Here is a 27,089-nt window from a genome sequence, read left to right on the forward strand (position 1 = left end):
TTAAAAATGGTCGAGGTAAACACTTAACACTCTCTCTCTCTCTCTCTCTCTCTCTCTCTCTCTCTCTCTCTCTCTCTCTCTCTCTCTCTCTCTCTCTCTCTCTCTCTCTCTCTTCGTGAAGGAAAACAAGGGAAAGAAGAAAAGCAAGAAAGGAGAATAGAATATATAGGTAAATTATACGAGAGAGAGAGAGAGAGAGAGAGAGAGAGAGATAAATATATAAAAAGAGATAAATAAGATTATTAAGAGAGAGAGAGAGAGAGAGAGAGAGAGAGAGAGAGAGAGAGAGAGAGAGAGAGAGAGAGAGAGAGAGAGAGAGAGAAATAAATATATAAATAACGAGAGGAAAGGAAGAACTGGAATAAAGAGAGAGAGAGAGAGAGAGAGAGAGAGAGAGAAAGCAACGGACAGCTGTATTGGGGTTAAGAGGGCACACCTCCAAGGTCAGGAGGAGGCGCCTCCTTCCTTCCTTTCCCATCCCTTCCTCCCATTCCTCTCCTTTCCTTACCTTTTTTCCTTTCCTTTCCTTCCCAACCCTTCCTTCCCTACTCCTCCTTCCATTCCTTTCCTTTCCCTACCCTTTTTTTCCCGATCCCTTCCCGTCCCATCCCTTTCCATCCCTTCCTTCCTTTCTCATCCCTTCCTTCCATTCCGTTTCCTTTCCTTCCTTCCTATATCATCCCATCTGTTCCATTCCTTCCCAACCTTATACCCTTGCCTTCCTAACCCTTCCCTACCTTTCCTTCCTGACCCTTTTCTTCACTCTCCTTTCCTTCCTCTCCCATCCCTGCCTTTCCTTTTCCTCCCTTCTCATCACTCCCTTCCCTACCCTTCCCATCCGTTCCCTACCCCTCACGTCCCTTCCTTCCTTCCCTTCTCCACCTATCCCAACTCATAAATACCTTCCCTTTCCATTGCTTCCCTTCCCTTTCCATCCCTTCCCTTCTCATCCCATTCCTTACTTCCTCTCCCATCCCATTCATTCCCTTCTCTTCCCAACCCTTCCTTTCTCAACCTTTCCCTACCATTCCCTTACTAACCCTTCATTTTCGTTTCATTCTCTTCCCTTCCTCTCTCTCTCTCTCTCTCTCTCTCTCTCTCTCTCTCTCTCTCTCTCTCTCTCTCTCTCTCTCTCTCTCTCGTCCCGACAAACCGTTACGCTCTAGCCAATGTCATGAACACACACACTTTTGTCTATTTTTAGCTCTCCCAAACCACCTCCCTCCCTCTCCCCCCTATTTAATTAGTAGGGGAGAGCGGTGATGATTCGGAGAGTGGGATGGTCCGGCCATAGCACTTATTGTAAAGTGTATGGGACTGAGTGCCGCGAGATTTTGTGTGAATGTGCAAAACTTTGTTGCCTTGGCCCACAAAGGGACAGCCACGCCCTCAGAGCTGTTATTTTCGATGCAAGTCCTATTTTATGTTTTTTTGCATCTCATATGTAATATTGTCAGGGTGTATCGTAAGCTCTCGCTTCAAAAACGTGCCAATTAGCGAGATGTAAATTATTTCGGTGACGCAGCGATGCCCGGCGAAGGTGTTGCCGTGTATCACCCGTGAAGCCTCGTGCTGGAAAAGGAGTGTGGCCACACATTTGCTTTTTATAGAGTCGTGATGATTCGGACGGTTGATTTTTTCATGATTTTTGTTAAATTTATATCAATTTAAACATTATAGGTGTTGCAACGATTATAAAAAGGTTAATTTGGTTGATTTATATTCAGGTATTATGCTTGTGAAAAGAGAAGGAAGACATAATACCAAAATTTTTGAGATATTTCTTGTAGCTCTTTTATTTTTTCCCCTCTAAATATTGAGAGGATACTTTTGTCCTTATACAAATGTTTTGTAGAAGATATAATCTTGTTTATTAGCCAATCAAGCTTAAGTTATATTAATATTATGGCGAGTATTGTGAGTGTCCGTACCACCCACCTCCCTGGCCGAACCATTACCACGGGTGGGGATGGCTCGCACGATTTAGAGACTTGTCTCTCGTCGCCTACATCTGAAAACTGGAAATAGCTACGAGCGTCATATTAGCAGCCTAAAGAGCCAGATGATGGAGGAACATTTTGAGATCAACAAAATTACACTACTTCTTAAACTTCTTCTAAAAATATTTTTCTAAAAAGAGTAAGGGATAGAAAGAAAGGAAGAAAAGGAAACATAATGGAGGAGATAAAAAGAAAAAGAGAAAGGAAGAAGAGAAAAATACGAAGGGAAGAATTAAAGAGGAGAGAAAGGATAAGAAAGGAAGGAAGCGAAACATAAGAGAAGGAGAGGAAGAGAAACGGAAAAGACAGAGAAAAGAGAAAAACGATGCCATAATTAAGGTCTGATTATATTCCCTTTATATTTAAACTAACTTAATATTCCTTGATTCAACCTTAAAAGTCATAATAAAAGATAATTAAGAGAAAAAATACATATAAAAATGAACCGCTAGAACGAAGAGCGGGATAGGAACGGAGGAAAAGAAGAGAAAGGAAGGAAGAAGAAAGGCAGAAAGAAAGGAGGAGAAAGAGAAAGAGAGAAAGGAAGAAAGAAGAGAAAAAAATAGAACCGCTAGAACGAAGAGAGAGATACGAACGGAGGAAAAGAAGAAAAAGGATGAAAAAAAGAAAGAGAAAGGAAGATAAGGAGACAAAAGAGGAAGAGAAAAGGCAAAGAGAAAGAAAGAAAAGAGGAAGAGACAAAAGAAAAAGGAAAAAGGAAACCGCTAGAACGAAGAGAGATACGAACGGAGGATAAGAAGAAAAGGGATGAAAAAAGAAAGAGCAAGGAAGATAAGGAGACAAAAGAGGAAGAGAAAAGGCGAAGAGAAAGAAAGAAAAGATGAAGAGACAAGGGAAAAGAAAAAAAGGAGCCGCTAGAACGCGTCGACTCGGTTTGTTTACGTTTTGCCGCGGGGAGTTGCACGTGTGGGCGGCGTTCAAAAAGATTTACGTTTATTTCACGTTCCTGACCTCGCCCGCCTATAAAAGTAAGTAGGCCTATGGGAGAGACCTTGGGGCATCGGTAAGCTTATAGTAGGGGGGTCTAGTGAAGGGGTAGGCCTATAAATATGGGTCCTAGGTGAGAGTAAGGTAAGATTTTCTACGTTACTCTCTTCCTTCCTCCTCCTCCTCCTCCTCTTCCTCTCTCTTCCCTCTTCCTGCAGACCTTAAATTTGAGTGTAAGGTCAAGTTTAGGGTTTATGCTATAGCTGCTACTACTACTATAGGTGCGCGTCGCCTCAGAGCTCATCTTTGTCACATCCTGCGTTGTAACAGGGCGGGCGTGACATCGGAGTTACCACAGTGTGCCTTCCCCAGGTCCTCGTTGCTCCAGGGCGTAGCTCCGTTACCCTGGGGGGCCTATGGGGGTGCGGGGTACAGGCACCCATCGCTCCGGGACACCTTGCCTCAGTGCTCATCTCTGTCAAATTAAAGACTCAAGAGGTAAGCTTGTGACAGGTGAAGTTTGGGGTCTAGAGCATAGCTACTCATTGCCTTGGTGCTCATCTCTGTCACATTGGGTTACCACAGTGTGTTCCTTACCCAGGGGTCCTGAGGTACACCTATGGAAGGATGAACAGCTCAATACTAAGTTACATGAAGAGAGAAGGAAGGAAGTGAAAAAAAGGTTTAATATATAAACAGATGATTGAAATAGCATTCAATTAATAAGACTGACTCTGCAAAATATTTAGGAAAGCGTGCACAGCCACCTCTGGCCAAGTTAATGCTTACAACATGGATTATTTTTAGTGCCTGAATGCAGTGCATTAACAAGGGACTTCCTAGAAATAGAAGGGGGTTGAGAGGGAGCAAAGTCCCCCTGTTCGCTAGGTTACGTAAAGTAAGGCTTGGTTAGTTTAAATATACTGGGCAGGCAGCGAGGGGTGGCGGGAATACACAGTGCAGGGCGGGGGACGGGGGTGGCCCACTATGCACGCCGGTGTTGTGAAAAATGCCTCCTGTAGAAATGAGTGGCCCTGGTGTCCACCATGCATGGGGCAATACACAGCAGGAAAACATTAATATGCCTGGTCTTGTTCTGGTTTGTCCACTTTTTTCCTCAATAAGCTTGGGTGTGATTCTAGAGATTTTGGATAAGTAAGTCGCTGGCGTCCAACGCTCACTGGGGGAACACACACACAGCGGCAAAAAACATTAATTTGCCTGGTTTTGTTCTGGTTTGTCCACTTGTTATCTTGGTGAGCACTGAGTTTAATCAGTAAGCAAATTGAACCTCTCTGTCAGCTATGTTGAGGCAGTGGGAGGGATTGAAAAGTCAATCAAATAGTGATATCTGGAAATGATTACTATCTCCATAATAAACAGCATCATATTTTGTCCAGAAATAAGCAGTCAGCATCTCAAAATTAGTAGGCGACCCTCTCATGAATAATCCCACCTGAGGTTTTGTGCCCGGGAGGCCTGGAATGCCTGTAAATATGAGTTGATGGTGGCAGGAATGCATATTCCTGAAGTCTGTACGGGTATGTTCCGCCTACTCTTGAACAGGGCAGGATAGATTAGTTTTTTTTTTTTTTTTTACATCTCCGCCTGTAACTCCGGTAGGCTTTCTTCAGGGGCCTGGATGGTGGTCGGCCCAAGGCTGTCATGGCGCAGGCAATTTTTATAGTGGCGCCAGTTATGCTTGGCTCATGCTGCCCCCTTGAACTCATTCTTGATTCACTGGGCGGTTTCTTCTAGAGTCTGGATTGATGGGTGGCCTTCTGGACAGCATGTGGGTAGTCTGTGGCCACTTGGCGGTTAGGCTATGTAAGGTTAGGTAGGAAGTATTACAGGTAATGTTGAGCGGGAATCACAATGAAAGTATTTTCCAGAATGGCCCGTGGTTAGTTTTCAAGTTACAGCCGAGCGTCTTCACTCAGGAACCACATACCTGCAGAGACTTCAGGAATATGTGGCCCGGCGGTGTGTTTAGGCAGGAAGGCAAGGCAGACAGACTGGTTACATTGATAGCACTGTGTCTCCTGATGCAGGCAATGCTATTTTGTTCCTGGTGGCTCCCCTGTCTCTCTGTTGGCACCTTTTGTTCTTACTTACACTAAATATAAAGTAATAAAGAAGAAAGAAAAGCAAATGTGGTAAATGTATAGTTTAGTTCTGCCGCCTCAAAATATCACCATGATGTGAGAAGGCACACAAAACTAACTTAATAAAGTAATGGTAAATAAATGACAGTAATAATTGATAAATAAATAATTGCTAATGAGTTAAATCTTAGTTATGTCATAAGTGCCATGCCAATTATTATTATCATTATTATTATTATTATCATCATCATCATCATTATTATTATTATTATTATTATTATTATTATTATTATTATTATTATTATTATTATCATTATTATTATCATTATTGAAGGAAAGAATATAAGGTTCTAGCCTTTGGTAATTGTTGCTACTACTCCTACTACTACTACTGTTACTAACTAACCTAAAGTAACCTTGATAGTTTTGTTTTCTCCCTTGAAACAGTGATTGCCCCAAAATAATCATAAAGAAAAAAAGGAAAAAGAAAAGTCAGTCCAGGTATATAAATGTGTAGCATTGTTCAGCCACCTCAGAAAGCCACAACAAAACTAACCTAACCTAACCTGGATAGTTTCGTTCTCTCTCTCTCCTGAATCTCTGAGAAGTTGTGCGTCAGTAAAACAGCCTTGCAAGCCTCCCTGCCTCATGTAACTGCCATGATGGGAAGGTTCACAAAACTAACGTAACCTTACCTGGATACATTTTCTCTCTCTGTCTCTTTAAACTCAGAATTTTGGCATCAGTAACACAGCTTTCCTGCCTCCTGTAACTCATAACACTGCCATGGTGGGAAGGTTCACAAAACTAACGTAACCCAACCTGGATACTTTTTCTCTCTCTTTCTCTTTAAACTCAGAATCTTGGCATCAGTAACACAGCTTTCCTGCCTCCTGTAATGCATAACACTGCCATGGTGGGAAGGTTCACAAAACTAATGTTACCTAACCTGGATAAGTTTTGTTTTCCTTCTCTCTGGAAAATAAACAATTGAAATACCTAAACAGAAATAAAGAAAGATGGCAGTGTGACCCTTCTGGTGTACCATGAACCTAGAGGAAAGTATTATCATTATAACTCTGTGCCCTGTGTCCCCAGCTGTGTGAAGAAGCTGAGCAGCGTCTCCCTGGCCTGGGCGTGGAGTGAGCTGGTCCCTTCATCACCAGCACCATAGACCAGGGGATGAGGTGCTCCTGGCCCTCCGGCACACCCTCCTGGGCAGACCAGAGGATGTCCACTGTGCTGGTGAGTGGCCTGACCCTTGCATCTCTCTGGGTCATTGTGGTGCTCCAAACTTGCTCTTTTTCTGTGGCCTGACCCTTGCATCTCTCTGGGTCATTGCAGTGCTCCAAACTTGCTCTTTTTCTGTGGCCTGACCCTTGCATCTCTCTGGGTCATTGTAGTGCTCCAAACTTGCTCTTTTTCTGTGGCCTGACCCTTGCATCTCTCTGGGTCATTGTAGTGCTCCAAACTTGCTCTTTTTCTGTGGCCTGACCCTTGCATCTCTCTGGGTCATTGTAGTGCTCCAAACTTGCTCTTTTTCTGTGGCCTGACCCTTGCATCTCTCTGGGTCATTGTAGTGCTCCAAACTTGCTCTTTTTCTGTGGCCTGACCCTTGCATCTCTCTGGGTCATTGCAGTGCTACAAACTTGCTCTTTTTCTGTGGCCTGACCCTTGCATCTCTCTGGGTCATCATGGGTCATTTCAATTTCAATTGCATATTTTTTCATTGTTCTATTTATTCTCTCTCTCTCTCTCTCTCTCTCTCTCTCTCTCTCTCTCTCTCTCTCTCTCTCTCTCTCTCTCTCTCTCTCTCTCTCTTCCCCTTAAAAACAAGCTTGACCAACACTTCCTTCACCTCAGTATTCACTAAAGTAGAAATGCAAAGTCTTGGTGCCATTTGATTAATATAATTTCACTCAGGGCAGGTTTAAGGGCAGACCGCCCAGTGTGGACCATAAGTTGTGTGTTTGTGGTTTGAATATCTGTGTAAATCTCTCTCTCCCTGAGATCAGCAGCAGCAGCAGGCAAGGTCAAGGAGGGTAAGGTCAAGGACTTCTGCCAAAATGTGTGACCCCAGCATGCAGTAAACTGTGATAAGGAACAATGTTTTGCCCTGTGTGTGTGTGTGCGTGTGTGTGTGTGTATTTACCTAGTTGTAGTTTTACAGGGCCTGGGCTTACGCTCGTGTGGTCCCGTCTCCGTATCTATAATTATCCAACTTTTCCTTGAAACTTTGCACACTCTTCGCCGATACTATTTCTTCACTTAATCTGTTCCAAACCTCTATATTTCTTTGTGGGAAGCTATATTTCTTTATGTCTCTTGAGCATCTTCCCTTCCTCAACTTTTTACTATGTCCTCTAGTATTCCTGCTGGAAGGTTCCTCTCTTAGTAGCAATTTCTCGTTATCTACTTCTTCCATTTTACTCAATAGCCTATATATTTGTATTAGGTTTCCTCTTTCTCTTCTTCCAGTGTTGGCAAGTCCATTTCCTTTAGTCTCTCTTCATATGTCAGTCCCTCCAGTTCTGGAACCATTTTTGTTGCCATCCTCTGTATTCTTTCTAGTTTTACTATGTGTTTCTTCATATGTGGAGACCACACTGTTTCCGCGTATTCTAGTTTAGGTCTGATCATAGCAGTTATTAATTTTTTCATAATTTCTTTGTCCATATAGTGGAATGCTATACCTATATTTCTCACCATGTTATATGTATCACCGAAGATCCGATTTATATGACTTCCTGGTTCCATATAATCTTGCATTATTACTCCCAGGTCTCTCTCGTCATTTACTTTCTTTAATATTTCACCATCTCTCATTTTATATGTGTGTTTGTCTGTGTGTGTATTTAGCTATTAGTAGTCTAGGTGGCCCGAGCTAAGCTCTAGTAGTCCTGTCTCCATGTCTACATTCATCCAGCCTTTCGTTCATTTGCTGGACACTGCTTGCCTCCACCACCTCTTCCTGCAAGCTGTTCCATGTGTTAACACTTCTATGTGGAAAACTATACCTACTTTTTCAAGTCACTCAAACAGGTTCCTTTATGAAGTTTCTTTCCATGTCCTCTCAGCCCCTGCGTTCTGGCAGTAGAGAAGAGATCATCTCTATCCACCTCATCAAACTTATTTACCAACTTATACAGTGTGATCAGATCTCCTCTCTCCCTTCTTTGTTCCAGTGTCGTCAAGTCCATCTCCCTCAGTCTGTCTTCATGCGTCATATTCCAGAGTTCTGGGACCATTTTAGTTGCAATTCTATATCATTTATTTGTCTGTAAAATGGAATGAACTTGAGAATGTAAGGAGTCTGCAAGAGGCTGGTTGGCCTATACAAGGCAGCTCCTGTTATATTTTGCATCTTGTAGGTTTTTCCAAACAGCTTGTTTATGTGCTTTTCTGGGGATAGTGTGTCTTGCATCGTTACTCCCAAATCCTTTTCTTCATGTACCACCTTTAAGTTGTCTCCTCCCATCCTGTATGTTTTCCTCAGTCTTTTTTTACTTTGCCCCATTTCCATAACATGGCATTTGTTTGCATTAAATTCCACCTCCCATAACTGGCTCCATCTGCACACCCTGTCCAAGTCTTTTTGCAGCTCCTCACAGTCTTCCTCCGTCCTCACTTTTCTCATTAACTTTGCATCGTCTGCAAAAAGGCTCATACAACTTTTTATACCCATCGGCATATCATTAATATATATCATGAACATTATTGGTGCCAGAACTGAGCCTTGAGGAACTCCACTCTCTACTCTCCTCCAATTTGATTTCTCTAATCACCGTCCTCATTTCTCTTCCCGTTAGTAATCCTTCATCCACTCTATAACCTTTCCGCCCATTCCTCCCCACTGCTGTAGTTTCCAGGTTAACCTTTTGTGCATAACCTTGTCAAAATCTTTTTTCAAATTGAGATACACACAATCAGCCCACCCTTCTCTTTCTTGCACCAGCTGTCTGTTGCTCTTGAGTAGAAACACAGTAAGCTGGTGACACACAATTTCCCTTTTTTAGATCCAAACTGTCCTTCATTTATCATGTTTTCCTTTTCTAAATGATCAGCCCATTGTTTTTTATTATACTTTCACAAATCTTGCACATTACACTTGTCAAAGAGACTGGCCTATAATTTAGTGGTTCAGTTTTATCTCCACTTTTATAAATTGGTACAATGTTCGCTCTCTTCCACTCTAAGGGCACTTTTCCTGTATTCATAGAGCATGTTATTATGTCATGAAGTGGCTCCAGTAATTCATTTCTACACTTTTAGCACTTGACCGGAGATGTCATCCGGTCCCGTAGCTTTCCTTCCCTCTAAGGTTTTCATCAGCTGCAACAGTTCCCCTTTCTCAACCTTTACAAGATTTAATTTCCCTTCATTGCAATTTCCGAGCCCCAGTCAAAGTCAGTTTCTTTCGTAAACACTTCATGAATTTTTTTATTTAATATTTCTGCAATTTCTTTGTCTGTTTCGTAGAATACATTTTTTTCTTTTATCCTTTCCACTCCTTCATTTCTTTTTAACTTCCTGTTCACTAATTTATAAAACATTTTTGGTTCTTCTTTACATATAAAACTATTCTTCTTTCAAATTTAGCTTCCTCCTCTCTCCTTATTTTCACGTAATCATTTCTTGCTTTTTATGTTTGTCCCTATTGTTCTTATTTGGTCTTTTCTTTAATTCCTCCTTGCCTTATTGATATTTCTTCTTGCTGCTCCACACCTCCATCCAAACCATGTTTTCTCTCTTTTAGTTTTTACTGTGTAGTATGGAACATATATCTCTGTTCCTCTGTTGTAAATATTCATAAAAAAGTCATATTTCTCTTGAATATCAGTACTCCTCTTCATATCAGTCCAGTCTACCCCGCCGAAGAGTCTTGAGTCCAACGTAATCTGCCTTAACGTAGTTTTTCCTTATAAGCCTCATCTCAATATTCACATCCTTCCAAAGTTTTCTTATCCAATAGTTCATGGTCACTCTTTCCTAAGGGGCACTCGTGACTGACTCCTTCATCCAACTCCACGTTTTTTGTGAAAATTAGGTCAAGTCTTGATGGTTGGTGATCCCCTCTCAGCCTTGTTTCTCCTTGCACCCACTGCGTCACCAGGTCATCTGTTGCCAGCCTCAATAGTTTACTTCCCCAGGTATTTCCACCACCCTCTCTTGTCTAATTTTCCCATTTCATTTCTCTGCAATTTAAGTCTCCTGTTAATAATACCTTTTTATTATTTTTTATTTCATCTGTCAGTGCCCGTATTGTGTCTTCCAGCATAGTGTTATATCTTGCCTCATTCCAACCTTTGGTTTTAGGGGAGACATTGGCTGTTATTATGTGTATTTACCTAGTTATGGCTTTACAGGGCCTGGGCTTACGCTCGTGTGGTCCCGTCTCCGTATCTGTATTTGTCTAACTTATCCGTAAAGCTTTGCACACTCTTTGCCGATACTACATCCTCACTTAGTCTTTTCCGAACCTCTATATTTCTTTGCGGTAAGCTATTTTTCTTTATGTCTCCCAAGCATCTTCCTCCTAAATTTTTTACTGTGTCCTCTTGTGTTCCTGGTGTTTATTCCTTCTTTTAGTAGTAACTCCTCATTATCTACTTCTTCCATTTTGCTCAATAATTTATAAATTAGTGTTAGGTCTCCCCTTTCCTCTTTGGTCTAGTGTTGGTAGGTCCATTTCCTTTAGTCTTTCCTTTAGTCTCTCCAGCCCTGGAACCATATTTGTTGCCATTCTTTGTATTCTTTCTAGTTTTTTTGTGTTTCTTATGGGGAGACCACACTGCCTCCGCATATACCAATTTTGGCCTAATCACAGTGGTTACTAACTTTTTCTTCATATCCTTATCCATGTAGTGGAATGCTAATCCTATATTTCTCACCATATTATACGTATCACTGAATATTCGATTTACGTGACTTTCAGGCTGTTGATTATCTTGTATTGTCACTCCCAGATCTCTCTCTTCTTGAACTCTCTTTAGCCCGTGTTCTTCGGCTATGGGAAAGCCAAGAGGTGGCCGAGAAATGGCAACATTACACTGCATTTTGAGACTAAGAAAAGAGCATGGAACGTACATCAGAGTACTCCTCTCATGACCATAAAGCCGTTAAAATATTTACTTTTCCTCCATTGTTATGGGCAGTGTTTGTTACAAAACAAGCAGTCGTGACGCGCGGCATCTAGCCGAGAGTCGCTTGTTGTCTACTTTAGAGAATTTAACAAGTGATTACTGTATGGGTAGCTAATTCAGTCTGCCATGACCTTACAACACAACCTGTGACAAATAAGCCCACCTCAAGTTCACTCACCCACCACAATGACCATGCATGGTGGGTTGCACTATGCCGCCACCACCCACAATTAGCTGGAATTAGGGGTTTTGAGTCAAGCCCCAAACGGGGTCCGCCGAAGCTGCCGGGTTAATATTTCTCCATTTCCCATTTTATATGTCCATTTTGGTCTCCCTTCACTCTTTCCCATTTCCATTACATGACATTTCTTCACATTTCATCTCCCATTAAATACTCCATTTCCAAATCTTGTTCAGGTCATCTTAGAGGATTTCACAGTCCTTGCTCCTAATATGTCTTAGCAATTTTGCATCATCTGCAAACAGGCTCATATAACTTTGCCAGAGGTGGCGGTACTGAAAAATCATCAGTGTGGTTGTGGTGGTGCAGTAACTTGAAATTTGATTCTATTGTAAAACTTGCTGGAACTTTTGTTTTGCTCAGTCATGTCTTAAGGATCTTCAATTATTACATTCCCATTGCTCAGTCTTTCCATTGTTTCCCTGTGTGTGATCTTTCCATTTATGAATCTGTAAAACAGTTTGGGTTGTTCCTTGCACCTTCCACAATATCCTTTTCATGTCCCTTCTCTTCTTCCTTCCTTATTTTCATGTATTCATTTCTCGCTACCTTAAAATCTTCTTTATTCCTTTGGTTTTTATTTATTTTCAATCTTTTCCAAGCTTTGTCTCTTTTCTCTTGCCTCAGCACACCTTGCATTAAACCAGTCCTTTTTTCCTTTTTCTTCAGGTTTGTATTCTGGTACAAATTTCATAACCCCTGGTTTATACGCCTCCATGAAAATGTCATACTTTTCTTGCACTTCACTTGTTCTCTTTAACTCATCCCAGTCCAGCTCTCCATAGTACTTCCTGAGGTTTTCCGCATCTGCCTTCCTATAGTTTAACCTGTTTCTTTTATAGGATTCATCCCCTTCACCTCCTTCCTCCTCTGTTACCATCTCTAGGATCATGTGGTCACTCTTACCCAGAGGGCATCCATACCTTAATTCACTCATCAAGTGCATTCCCTTTGTTAACACCAGGTCCAGTCTCGCTCTATATCTTGTGTTTTCCTTCACCCATTGCATCATCAAGTCTGCCATCGTCAATCTTAAAAACCTTTCCCCCCATGCCGTATTACTACCTACACTTTCAGAAATCTCCCAATTTACCTCCTTATACTTAAAATCACCTCCTAGCAGAAGTCTTTTGTTTGTCTTGAGTAGTCTACTTAAACTCTGAATGGTATCCTCAATCATGGCCTCATATTCATCTCTACTCCATGAGCTAGTTCTTGGTGGTACATACGTTGCTATAATCGTCATCCTTTCTCTGTTTTTGTTCTCCAGATTAACACTCACTATTTCTGCCTCTCCTCCATATACGACTGATTTTACTAATACCTCCTTCCTCGTCATTACCACCACTCCTCCACCACCTTTGCCCTTTCTGTCTTTCCTCCATACATTGTAGTTATTATCAAACACTATTTGGATGTCTTCACTTAGTTTAGTTTCTGTTAAGCATACTATCTTGGGCTCCTTTTCCTGTGGGTAGTCTTGTAATTCCAGTTTACTAGATAGTGTCCCGTCTACATTTGTATACACCCATTATTAGTTGCAATCTCGTCTAGCTTCTGTTGTCTTTCGGCTTTTCCCTTATGTACCATTTCCTCGCCCGATCTCCCAAAACTCCCCAAAAAAATACCTCTTTTTTTTTCTTCAGATTTTACATTATTCCTTTCTTTTCCCTCTGCTAGAAGTTTGTTTCATTTCTTCCTTTCTTCTTCCTTTCTATTTTTCTTTATATATATATTTCCTTGCATCCCTCTGTTTCCCTTGACTTAGTTGTCCTGTACAATAATTCCTCTGTTGCCTTCTGTGATCTTAATCTCACTTTAACTGGCCTGGTCTTCCCTTCCATGTAGGGGCCCATCCTATAGATTTCCTCCACCTCCTCCTCAATGTTTTGCCGTTCTTCATCATTTAAGTTCTTAAGTAAGTCTTTTACAGATTTCCGTTCCTCCTTTTCCCTTCTTGGTGTGTATGTTATGTTCCTTTCCTTCATGCCAAACATCAGCACACTCTTGGTCTTGTCTGCCGCCTCTCACACCAGCTCCTCATGTTTCTTCAAGGCCTTAACCACCTCCTTCTCTACCCTTCCTTGTCTTCTTACAATTGTTGTTCGATCACTTCTTTAAAAGGACTACATTTGCTTTTTCATTTTCCACCTTCCAAGTCCTTATTTCACCCAGCACTTCCTCTTATACTGTGTGTGTGTGTGTGTGTGTGTGTGTGTGTCTCTCTCTCTCTCTCTCTCTCTCTCTCTCTCTCTCTCTCTCTCTCTCTCTCTCTCTCTCTCTCTCTCTCTCTCTCTCTCTCTCTCTCTCTCTCTCTCAAAATAACTACTCTATAGTACATAAAAAAAAGTGAGACATTTTTCACTCCTTATATTCTTCTTCTTCTTCTTTTTATTATTATTATTATTATTATTATTATTATTATTATTATTATTATTATTATTATTATTATTATTATTATTATTATCATTATTGTTATTATTATATTAGCCTTGAATTTCTGAGGCAGTTTTTACCTCTCCTCTCCTGTCCCTTCATCTTTTTCTGCTTCTACTTTTTTTCTTCATCTTCTTCCTCCTCTTCATGAATGGTTTTGTTTCCCCTTCTCTTCCTTCCTGTGCTGTGAAATATAAAACAAGTAATGGTTTCTAAGGCACTTTTTTCCCTTCCCTCCTCCTGAACAGCTTCCCTCCACCCTAACACAGCCCTGCCTCCCTTTCCTAAATGTGCTATTTCTGTTTCTGTTTTCTAAGGCAGCGTTTACCTATCCTTCATATTCTCAGGCAATTTTTACTTATCTCTGTGAATTTCTAATACAATTTTTCCCTTCCCTCGTCCTGAGTAGCTTCCCTCCACCCTAACACAGCCCTGCCTCCCTTTCCTAAACTTTCTACTTCTATTTCTGTTTTCTAAGGCAGCATTGACCTTTCCTTGAATTTCTCAGGCAATTTTTACTTATCTCTGTGAATTTCTAATACAATTTTTCCCTTCCCTCTTCCTGAGTAGCTTCCTTCCACCTTACGCAGCCCTGCCTACCTCTCCTAAACTTGCTATTTCTATATCTGTTTCTATTTTCTAAGGCAACGTTTATCAACCCGTGAACTTCTTAGACAATTTTTACTCATCTTGGTCAATTTCTACGGCAATTTTTACTTCTTGAATTTGTAAGGCAATTTTTACTTCTTGAATTTGTAAGGCAATTTTTACTTCTTGAATTTGTAAGGCAATTTTTACTACTTGAATTTGTAAGGCAATTTTTACTTCTTGAATTTGTAAGGCAATTTTTACTTCTTGAATTTGTAAGGCAATTTTTACTTCTTGAATTTGTAAGGCAATTTTTACTTCTTGAATTTGTAAGGCAATTTTTACTTCTTGAATTTGTAAGGCAACTTTTACTTCTTGAATTTGTAAGGCAATTTTTACTTCTTGAATTTGTAAGGCAATTTTTACTTCTTGAATTTGTAAGGCAATTTTTACTTCTTGAATTTGTAAGGCAATTTTTACTTCTTGAATTTGTAAGGCAATTTTTACTTCTTGAATTTGTAAGGCAATTTTTACTACTTGAATTTGTAAGGCAATTTTTACTACTTGAATTTGTAAGGCAATTTTTACTTCCTGAATTTGTAAGGCAATTTTTACTTCCTGAATTTGTAAGGCAATTTTTACTTCCTGAATTTGTAAGGCAATTTTTACTTCCTGAATTTGTAAGGCAATTTTTACTACCCGAATTTGTAAGGCAATTTTTACTTCCTGAATTTGTAAGGCAATTTTTACTTCCTGAATTTGTAAGGCAATTTTTACTTCCTGAATTTGTAAGGCAATTTTTACTTCCTGAATTTGTAAGGCAATTTTTACTTCCTGAATTTGTAAGGCAATTTTTACTTCCTGAATTTGTAGGGTAAATTTTTACCTATTCTTGATTTTCTGAGGCATTTTTTTCCCTATTCCCTTCCTAGATAGCTTGCTTGTTTTAGCTACCTATGAATTTCTACGACAGTTTTTACTTATCTTTGAATTTCTATGACAATTTTTACTTATCTTTGAATCTCTACAACAATTTTTACTTATCTTTGAATTTCTACGGCAATTTTCACTTATCTTTGAATTTCTGCGACCATTTTTAGTTATCTTTGAATTTTAACTTCTTGAATCTGTATGTCAATTTTTACTGATCTCTGAATTCCTAGGGCAATTTTTACTTCTTGAATTTCTAGGGCAATTTTTACTTCTTGAATTTCTAGGGCAATTTTTACTTATCTTTGAATTTCTAGGGCAATTTTTACTTCTTGAATTTCTAGGGCAATTTTTATTTCTTGAATTTCTACAGCAATTTTTACTTATCTTTGAATTTCTACGGCAATTTTTACTTCTTGAATTTCTACGACAATTTTTACTTCTTGAATTTCTACGACAATTTTTACTTATCTTTGAACTTCTACGGCAATTTTTACTTCTTGAATTTCTACGGCAATATTTACTTATCTTTGAATTTCTACAGCAATTTTTACTTATCTTTGAATTTCTACGGCAATTTTTACTTATCTTTGAATTTCTAAGACAATTTTTACTTATCTTTGAATTTCTAAGACAATTTTTACTTATCTTTGAATTTCTACAGCAATTTTTACTTATCTTTGAATTTCTACAGCAATTTTTACTTATCATTGAATTTCTACGACAATTTTTACTTCTCTTTGAATTTCTACAGCAATTTTTACTTATCTTTGAATTTCTACGGCAATTTTTACTTATCTTTGAATTTCTAAGACAATTTTTACTTATCTTTGAATTTCTACAGCAATTTTTACTTATCTTTGAATTTCTAAGGCAATTTTTACTTCTTGAATTTCTACAGCAATTTTTACGTATCTTTGAATTTCTACGGCAATTTTTACTTATCTTTGAATTTCTACAGCAATTTTTACTTCTTGAATTTCTACAGCAATTTTTACTTATCTTTGAATTTCTACGGCAATTTTTACTTATCTTTGAATTTCTACGGCAATTTTTACTTCTTGAATTTCTACGGCAATTTTTACTTATCTTTGAATTTCTACGGCAATTTTTACTTATCTTTGAATTTCTACGACAATTTTTACTTCTTGAATTTCTAGGGCAATTTTTACTTCTTGAATTTCTAGGGCAATTTTTACTTATCTTTGAATTTCTACGGCAATTTTTACTTATCTTTGAATTTCTACGACAATTTTTACTTCTTGAATTTCTAGGGCAATTTTTACTTATCTTTGAATTTCTACGGCAATTTTTACTTCTTGAATTTCTACGGCAATTTTTACTTATCTTTGAATTTCTACGGCAATTTTTACTTCTTGAATTTCTACGGCAATTTTTACTTATCTTTGAATTTCTATGACAATTTTTACTTATCTCTGAATTTCTACGACAATTTTTACTTCTTGAATTTTTACTGCAATTTTTACTTCTTGAATTTCTATGGAAAATTTTACTTATCTTTGAATTTCTACAGCAATTTTTACTTCTTGAATTTCTACGGCAATTTTTACTTATCTTTGAATTTCTACGGCAATTTTTACTTCTTGAATTTCTACGGCAATTTTTACTTATCTTTGAATTTCTAAGGCAATTTTTACTTATCTTTAAATTTCTACGGCAATTTTTACTTATCTTTGAATTTCTACGGCAATTTTTACTTCTTGAATTTCTACGGCAATTTTTACTTCTTGAATTTCTACGGCAATTTTTACTTATCTTTGAATTTCTACGGCAATTTTTACTTATCTCTGAATTTCTACGGCAATTTTTACTTCTTGAATTTCTACGGCAATTTTTACTTATCTTTGAATTTCTACGGCAATTTTTACTTATCTTTGAATTTCTAAGGCAATTTTTACTTCTCTTTGAATTTCTACGGCAATTTTTACTTCTCTTTGAATTTCTAAGGCAATTTTTACTTCTCTTTGAATTTCTACGGCAATTTTTTACTTATCTTTGAATTTCTACGGCAATTTTTACTTATCTCTGAATTTCTACGGCAATTTTTACTTCTTGAATTTCTACGGCAATTTTTACTTATCTTTGAATTTCTACGGCAATTTTTACTTATCTTTGAATTTCTACGGCAATTTTTACTTATCTTTGAATTTCTACGGCAATTTTTACTTATCTTTGAATTTCTACGGCAATTTTTACTTATCTCTGAATTTCTACGGCAATTTTTACTTCTTGAATTTCTACGGCAATTTTTACTTATCTTTGAATTTCTACGGCAATTTTTACTTATCTTTGAATTTCTACGGCAATTTTTACTTATCTTTGAATTTCTACTGCAATTTTTACTTATCTTTGAATTTCTAAGGCAATTTTTACTTCTTGAATTTCTACGGCAATTTTTACTTATCTTTGAATTTCTAAGGCAATTTTTACTTATCTTTGAATTTCTATGGCAATTTTTACTTCTTGAATTTCTACGGCAATTTTTACTTATCTTTGAATTTCTACGGCAACTTTTACTTCTTGAATTTCTACGGCAATTTTTACTTATCTTTGAATTTCTACGACAATTTTTACTTATCTTTGAATTCCTACGACAATTTTAACTCCTTGAATCTCTATGTCAATTTTTACTTATCTCTGAATTTCTACAGCAATTTTTACTTCGTGAATTTCTACAGCAATTTTTACTTCGTGAATTTCTAGGGCAATTTCCCCCGTTCCTTTCCTGCTCAGCTTCTTCTCCCCCTAACCAAGCCTTGTGTCCGCAGAGCCTGGACTACGACACGTGCGTCAACTCTGCCTGGCTGGACGAGGAGCGCACGCATGGCTGCACGTTTGTGGGAAGAAGGACGCGGCGCGTTGGCTGGTGGTGCTGCTCACGATTCTTGTTGTGTGTGAGATTGCCATTGCCATCAAGTCACTCTCCAAATGCAAATACTCCTGGCTCCAGATGTGTATCCTTGCTGCTGCTGCTGGTGTGTGGGGTGGCGGGGACGGGTAGGCTAGGTTGGGAAGGGGGACAGAAGGGGGGTGCTGTAGGCTAGGTTAGGTGTGGGAGTTTGGCTAGGCTAGGTTGGGAAGGGAGATGGGTTAGGCTGGTTTAGGTGTGGGAGCTTGGCTAGGCTAGGTTGGGAAGGGGGATGGGTTTGGCTGGGTTAGGTGTGGGAGCTTGGCTAGGCTAGGTTGGGAAGGGGGACAGAAGGGGGATGGGTAAGGTGTGGGAGCTTGGCTAGGCTAGGTTGGGAAGGAAAGGGGAGGATGGGATACACTTGGCTAGGTTAGCTGTGGCAAGTATGTTAGGTTAGGTAAGGGGAGTGAGGGGATGGGAAAGAATAAAGATGCTGGTTACTGTTGCATTAGGGATTTGGACAGCTTAGGGATGAGCTAGAGTAGAAAGAAAGTTTGCAGGATGGGTCAGGCCAGGCTGGGTTAGGTTAGGAATGGGATGTAAGAATGAAGATGCTGGATCACTCTGTATGGAGTACGCATCTCATGTGTGGGGGGGTCCACTCACACAGCTCTCCTTGACAGAGTGGAGTCAAAGGCTCTTCGTCTCATCAGCTCTCCTCCTCATACTGATAGTCTTTTACCTCTCAAATTCCTCAGCCATGTTGCCTCTCTTTCTATCTTCTGTCGATATTTTCATGCTGACTGCTCTTCTGAACTTGTTAACTGCATGCCTCTCCCCCTTCCGCGGCCCCGCTGCACACGACTTTCTACTCATGTTCATCCCTATACTGTCCAAACCCCTTATGCAAGAGTCAGCCAGCATCTTCACTCTTTCATCCCTCACGCTGGTAAACTCAGGAACAATCTTCCTTCATCTGTATTTCCTCCTGCCTACGACTTGGACTCTTGCAAAAGGAGGGTATCAGGACACCTCTCCTCCCGAAATTGACCTCTCGTTTTGGACACTCCTTTGACCTCTGTTCGGGAGCAGTGAGTAGCGGGGTTTTTTTTTCTTTTTCTTTATGCCCTTGAACTGTCTCCTTAGCTGTAAAAAAAAAGAAAAAAGAAAACAAGGGATTTGGACAGCATCGGGATGAGCTTGAGTAGAACGAAAGTTTGAAGGCTGGGTCAAGCCAGGCTGGGTCAGGTGTGGCATCTTTGGATAGGTTAGGACGGGGAGTGGAGAGTGATGAAAAGAATTATGATGCTAGTAAATGATTAACAAATGAATACTGTCTTAAGTTTCCTACCAACTTTCCTTAGCCGGGCCTCAGACAGTGACTGCGGGGTGCAGCAGGAGGCGCTAACTCTCCCCTACCCGCTGTTTGTCGCGCTGAACATTGGCCCGGCGCTTGTGGCTGCCTTCCTCGGCTCTTATGTGGAGGTGAGTGTGTCCGGATATGCCTTGTTGGAGTAGACACAAGTTGAGTTAAGTCTTGTGTTGATCTTTTGAGTTTTATGTGAGGGTTTGTGTGTCTGTATTTCTCTGTTTTACACTAACTCATCCCTGTGCTGTCCAAATCCCGTATGCAAGAGTTAACCAGATTCTTCGTTCTTTCCTGCCCTTACTAAACCAACCAATCCCACTGTCCCCTCCTCTTCCTAACCTAACCCAGCCCCCCACACCTGACCCAGCCTGGCCTGACCCATCCTGCAAACTTTTTTTCTACTCTACCTCATCCCTATGCTGTCCAAATCCCTTATGCAAGAGTTGACCAGCTTCCTCACTCTCACCACCTTCCTAACCTAACCCAGCCCCCCACACCTAACCTAGCCTGGCCTGACCCATCCTACAAACTTTCCTCTGTAGCTCATCCCTATCCTGTCCAAATCCCTCATGCAAAATTAACCAGCTTCTTCATTCTTTCACCCCCTTCCTAACTCAACCCAGCCCCCCACACACCTAAGCTAGCCTGGCCTGACCCATCCTACAAACTCTTTTTCTACTCTAGCTCATCCCAATGCTGTCCAAATCCCTTATGCAAGAGTTAGCTAGCTTCTTCATTCTTTCACCCCCTTTCTAACCAAACCCAGCCTGGCGTGACCCATCCTACAAACTCTTTTTCTACGTTAGCTCTTCCCTATGCTGTCCAAGTCCCTTATGCAAGAGTAAGCAGCTTCTTCATTCCTTCATCCCCTTGCAGCAGTACACAGGCTTTGAGTCAATGCTGTGTGATGCTGTTGCTCTCATGTGCCCAGCGATATCAAAAAGTAAGAAAACGTCACTAGCTCTGAAGCCACTATTTTGGGGACCATTCTGCGGCCCTCACTGACACTCCTTCCCTCCTCCCCTCCGCCTCACAGCCCGTGGCTGCCGGCAGTGGCATCCCGCAGGTCAAGTGTTACCTGAATGGTGCCAAGGTGTCCTGTGTGGTGAGGATCAAGACCCTGATGAGCAAGGCCGTGGGGGTGACCTTCTCTGTGCTGGGAGGCCAGGCCGTGGGAAAGGTGGGTGACTGAGCCGCAGAGAGAGAGAGAGAGAGAATGTGTTTGTGTGTGTGTGTGTGTGTGTGTGTGTGGATGAATGGAAAGTCTCAGTTGAGTGTTCCTGATAGCAGACTAGCTCCATGGGTTGAGGCCAAAGGTCAAGTGATCCTTTCAGGTACTGCAAATCATACTTAATTTCTTCCTAAACAAGAGCAAAGTGTTAAACCTGGCCCACAGAATTTTGTTAATTATTATTATTATTATTATTATTATTATTATTATTATTATTATTATTATTATTATTATTATTAAAAAATGGGATTGCAGCACTTATGAGCCTCCATCAGCACACTTGTATTCATATTAGCTAATACAACACCCAAAAGGAACTCCTACAAACACTGATAAACATTTACTAGGTTTATGACAGACAAATATGAGAAGATTTCTGTACTGTTTCTTAACATCCATTAGTTGTGAACAGCATGCAAATAATATTTTCCACCACGGACAAGTGTCCAGTTTTCCAGTCAGTCCCTGTCTGTCACGCTGCCAAACACTGAGGACCACACGGAGGCTGAGAAGTCTGGCAGGCTTTCCAGGGTGTCAGGACAATCAGCAGGGTTGTTGTGGGGGTGTTGTGGAGACACATTGTCACTCCTATATTAAAACATTTTGTTAACCAAGTTCACATATTTGGCAAGGCTTTCCTAGGAGTTGTGAGCATTTCCAGGGGTGGTTTTATGAGCCCGGTGGTAGTTTGATCCTTCTTCTGTAGCATGAACCTTAAAAAACACTCATTAGAACCTGATTGACCCCCTCTTTGACCTTCAGAAATAGCCGATGTGAGAAGCCAAAGTGTCTTATAATACCGAGCACAATGAGATGGCTTGGTGCTCACAGGAGGTGGATCTACGGCATCATGCCTTGGATACATTGCTTGTGGAGCACTGGGCTAGGATTCCCCTGACGTGCCCTGCTGCTGGGATGTTAAGAATTAGACGAGGCTTGACACACCCATTGTTGGCTGTGGTGTAGTACTTGCTGCTCTTTAGGTTCAGGTACAGGACGAATTGAAGGTCTGCTAGAGCACATGCCCCAGACTGTACCTTACCACCTCACCCAGCGGACAAAGGAGTTACTGGTACAAGGCTGGAGCAGGAATACCTGCCTCTGAACACAGTCTTTAGTGGTGTCTTCCATGCCATATTGCCTCCCCCAACTTCTGAGTCAGAGAAGCGCAGGAGCCCTAGGCTTGGAGTTTTGTATCATTTCCTCAGCCTGCGGGTGTCCCACAAAGCCCAAAGCTCTAAGGCTGTGCTCCTTGGTGACCTTCAAAGAACCACTCCCAAAAAGTTAAGTTCCGTCCTGACAGAGGCTCCTTGCAGAACCATGACCATGACATGTTAGTGAAATCTTGTACTTGAGGACTCCTGAATGCCTTTCCAGCTAAGAACTTTAGGTTGTCTTCTGTCAAGCCTGTTAGCCTTTTTGTTAGCTGTGTTTTTGTGTTTTTGATTAAGGCGCGAACTGTTATCTCACGTGAGGTCCGGTGTACCGTTGCCTGCTTTCTCCAGTTGATAGAAGTCGTGAGACAACACAATAGCCTTTTAGTTAAGTGATGTGGGTTATGTGTTGGCCGAGCGGAGCCGTTAAGTTCACTTTGAGTTCACTTAATTTACTCTCTCTCTCTCTGGTTGATTAAATGGTTGTATTGCTTTTTAAATGTATTCACAGAATAGTTACAGTATTTTGTGGACGAGTCGTAAGTCGTACGCACACTCCGAGAAGTCCTGTGCCCTCGTCCGCCGCCCGCTCTGATCTGCCGGCTTCTCTTGGTACAGGAGCGGCCAGCGGATAGCATGCTTGCTGCATCAGCACCGTTCCCACGGCAAGGAGCACCTCCTAAGCACAACGTAGCGTTTGTGTGTAACGTCCTGGCGCCACTGGGCCATGGCGATACGACATACATTCACACATTCACATTTTTTTATAATATACACATTACATCGCTCGGTCACCTAAAAAGTCGGGACCTCGAGGCTCACCCGACCTTTAAAATCAGTGTACCTACCCATGTTACAGTCGCACAATGTGTACTAGTTAAATGAGGGCCTATTATGGTTGCATTTGAAAAAAAATATACAAGTCAGAGCCCGCCTAACGATACTACATCGGGAAATGCCAATGATAATAAAAATAATCATGGAAATAACAATAAATGGGCAAAGTACATACAGGGCGAGGTAAACAGGGCTAGAGTCGTGGACGTGGAAGCCCAGCACTATTCCGAGAAAACAAAACAATAGCTCGAATAGTTATTTACAAAATACATCCTAAAAAAAAACAAATTGACTAAATTGTCATTAGGATACATGGTAACGGAGCTATGTGGAATAGTAAGAAGAAAAGAAAAAAAATCCTTGAAGAAGATTTAATACAAACTGAATCTTCGAGTCACAATGCGTACGAACTCAGCGCGGTGGGGCAACTCTTGCCTGAAGATGGTTGTACAAAGTCAGAGCCCGCTTAACAAGGCAGAACAGGGGGATGACAATGATGATAAAAAGAACCACCGGCAAGATCAGTGATGGGTAATGTACATATGGGGCAAGGTAAACCGGTAGAGAGTCATGGACAGCTGACTCCAATTCCGAGAAATTTGAAAAGGTTAGCTCGGAAAGGCTATTTGTCACATACTTCATCCTAGAAAAGGTGAGATTCACTAAACTGTTAATAGGTTAGATTGGGATGGCATTTGTGGCCGCAAATCCATGATGGAGCGTCTCCGGAAAGGTTGTCAAATTGACAGAACGTAGGGAACAAGCCACCCGTACCGCCAGGTGACCTGCAACCTCTCTATAAGTTGAACCTTCGGGACAGACCACTGTCACAAACACTGGTAGTGTGAAAAAGAAGTAGTGAAATCCGGAGAACCTCCTGTGGAAAAGCGATTTAGGGGCGACGTGACGATAGGGGCAAGTCTCTAGAGCTTTAGAAGCATCCGACTGGGTCAGCACCACCTCGCAGATACCACCTGTCAACGGGAGGAATGCAAAGAGTGACGCTGAGCAAAAATAGAGATTGTGATACTCTGTTTTGCAGGACCCTAGGTCTGACGGCTGGCCCGTTGCATAAAGCGATAGATCATTACGAATTAAGACCACTGTGGCAGGTAAGTCCAGCACCATCACCGAGTTATTGACTGAGAAAGGGAAAGGTTCCAGCTGATAAACCTCAAACACATCCTTTGACCTGAAGGGAACGTGAATTACTATAGCTTCCGACGTCAGGAATGACTCAAGCAAGGGATAGTAGTGGTGTATGGCATGCATGTCAAACAAAGGTGTTAGTTGGTGGTTCTCTACTCCTATTTTCAAAGCCTTTTGCAAATCCCTGACAGGAAAAGAGAAGAGGTAACCTACCACAGTCTGCATCCACTACATTCTGTATTACCAGAGCATTAGTATGGAGGATAGAGTTGACTGCACTCTCCAAGGCAGGCAAGGTTTGTAGAACAAGTTCCATTTGGTACATATTAGCCATGCCGGTCCACAACTCATTAATGGAAGAGCCTAAGGTTCGGGAATAAGAAGCAATATCCTGTACTGCATGCTCAAGTCTGGAAATGTGGAAGGAATTCATCCTAATGGTTTTGTGTTGAGTAGCAGCAATTGAAGCCAAACGGTTATACCTATCAAGCCTTTCCTCAACATCCTCATCCATTGCGGTTCCAAACAACATGCGGGAAAGTTGCCCAATCCCATCAATCAAGCCCCGTTTAGTACGGTTAGGAAACGAAAGAGCTGCGTAGTTCTCCAAAGCCAGGGTTAGAGTGTCATTCAAGTACTTTATGCGGTCATGCATCAGACGCAGGAGACCGTCTTCAGGAGCATTGATATCCATCTGCAACACAACCCCAGTCACTTGTTCCGTTATTGTCCTCAGTGTGCCTGGTATTTCCACCAGAGCAGTAAACGGGTACTGGACCCACAGGACATCCTCGACCAGAGAAACCCGGCCCAAATGAGCAGAGAGGGCCCCCGGCTTGAGGTGCGCAGGGTCTGCAGCCAGAACGGAGCGCAGAAGGAAGTAGAAGGTGAGGGACAACATTTCCTGGAACCAAGCAGAAAACCCTTATTGGCGAGGACGCAGGTTATAGTCGTGTGTTGGAAAGATAGACAAGGCATCGTCCGGCTGAGGCAAACAGGCGGTTCTCGCTGGTTCAACTAAAGTCGAATCGATGACCTCAGGCTGGGCGTCTGTCTTTTTGAGGCGATCACTATGCACAATTTCGTATGAATTAAAAATGAGATCATAAAGCTCAAATTTGTGACCACCTAGTTGCCTAACTATCTGGCGTGGGCCCACGAATTTAGGGGACAACTTCGAATGTCTCTCTGGGACTCGAATCATAACAAAGTCACCCACTTTCAAGGAAACAGGGGCAGCACGCTTGTGTTGCTGCAAGCACATAGCCTCAGATGTAACCTGTAGTCTCTTTCTGACTTCTCTATGAATGTCTGTGAAAACCTTGAGTTGAACCTTAGAATAATCATCTACATTATATACAGGTGAATGAGAACTACCAAGCAGGTCATACGGGAGTCTCTTCTCAACCCCAAAAATTATGTAGTGGGGAGATTGTCCCGTTGACTCACAAACACTGCTGTTTATGCTTGCTGGAACATATGCTAGCCAGTCCTCCCAGGTATGCTGAAGTCCGCTAACGACCGGGCGCAAGACATCTAAAATCTTCCTATTCGCGTGCTCAACAAGGCCGTTGCTGGCTGGGTGATAACTGACTGTAAAAGATTGGGTAATGGCAAACTGTTTGCATATTTCTGCTAAAAGTTGATTTCGAAACTCGGTTCCATTATCACTTAACAACACTCTAGGTGTGGAATACGGACAAATGAGATGAGTTATCAGGGCATGAGCAATGGACTTAGCAGATTTATCTTGCACTGGGGCTAAAACAACGTACCGAGACAAGTGATCCACACAAACTAAGAGGTACCTAGAGCCCTGGTGGCTGGCGGGAAGCTGTAGCAAGTCAATAGAAACTACATCCCAAGGCCGGGCAGGGGGCGGGTATTCTAGGATGGGCGCAGGCCTAGGCACCGTCCCTTTATGTTGGGCACACTTGACACACTTAGCCACATACGCGTCAATATCTACACGCATAGTTGGCCAAAAATAGACCGCTCGGGCCGCTGTTAGTGTGCGCTCCTCCCGGGTGACCAGCAATGATCGCGTCATGAACTAAGTTCAGCACCGCCGGTACATAACACTCGGTATCACAAACTGTGCAACAGACTCCTTTTTGCGGGGCCAGTAGCGGCACAGGACACCGTCCTGTGACAAGAAGAATTGTGAAAAAGACACAGGTAGAGGCGGGAGACTTGTTTCGTCACCCGACTCCAGAGCGTATATTACCTTACCCCAAACGTCATGGCGACGCTGGGCTGCTGCTAAATCCTTAAGACTGAAATTTTGAATTTCAGTAAGCGCTTCTGCCACTGAGCCAACAGGTACGTTCCTAGACAGTGAATCCGCGACGACATTCGCGCGGCCAGGTAAATACTTAAAGGTTGGCCCAAACTCCTGGATAGTCAGGTACCACCGTGCGAGGCGACCGGTGAGGTTTCTACCTTTAAAAGCTCGGTGACTGGCGCGTGGTCCGTAAAGACAGTGATAGGATAGCCAAGGATAATATCCCTAAAATGTTTAAGAGCCCAAACAACCGCTAGGGTTTCCTGGTGGGTCACTGAATAGTTCGACTCAGCCTGGTTTAAAGTACGACTTGCGTACGCAATAGCGCGATTTTTACCGCGAGCGTCCGGTTGCATCAAAACAGCACCAAGACCCAGGGCTGAGGCATCTGTAAAAAGTGTAAAAGGACGTTGTAGTCCGGGAATGCCAAGGCTGGAGCGTTGATTAACGCTGACTTCAAGTCTGTAAAACTCTTGTGTTGTGGGGCATTCCAATGAAAAGGGACCTCTTTCTTTAAGAGTTGTGTTAGAGGCGAAGCAATTTTGGCAAAACCTTGTATGAAAGGCCTATAGTAGCCGGACAACCCAAGGAAAGACCGAACGTTTTCGACGGTCTTGGGTTGCGGAAAATTCTTTATGGCCGATATTTTATCGTCCATCGTGGATTCCATCCCAATCTACAGTGTGGCCTTAAAAGGTGATTTTTGCCTTTAAACATTCACATTTGGTCAGTTTGTCTTTTAGGCCAGTTTCTCTTAGTTAAAGAAGAACAGCTTCTAATTTAGCTAGGTGACTGTCACCATCCT

At 41.5% G+C, this 27,089-nt stretch overlaps 1 protein-coding gene across 2 annotated transcripts in view; it reads left to right on the forward strand.

Moving 5' to 3' along the window:
• Positions 1 to 2,894: 2,894 nt before the first annotated feature.
• LOC126993324 (neogenin-like) overlaps positions 2,895 to 27,089 on the forward strand; it is a 40,999-nt gene continuing 16,804 nt past the window's right edge. The window contains exons 1-6 of one of the 2 annotated variants that reach the window (XM_050852271.1): positions 2,895 to 2,989; positions 3,279 to 3,446; positions 6,152 to 6,298; positions 18,181 to 18,366; positions 19,636 to 19,745; positions 20,666 to 20,809. The gene's annotated coding sequence lies outside the window, so the exon portion shown is untranslated. The remainder of the gene's footprint in view (positions 2,990 to 3,278; positions 3,447 to 6,151; positions 6,299 to 18,180; positions 18,367 to 19,635; positions 19,746 to 20,665; positions 20,810 to 27,089) is intronic. The other variant, XM_050852272.1, reaches the window with a different exon arrangement.

Source organism: Eriocheir sinensis, unplaced genomic scaffold (assembly GCF_024679095.1).
Source record: "Eriocheir sinensis breed Jianghai 21 unplaced genomic scaffold, ASM2467909v1 Scaffold6, whole genome shotgun sequence".
Taxonomy (NCBI): Eukaryota; Metazoa; Arthropoda; class Malacostraca; order Decapoda; family Varunidae; genus Eriocheir; species Eriocheir sinensis.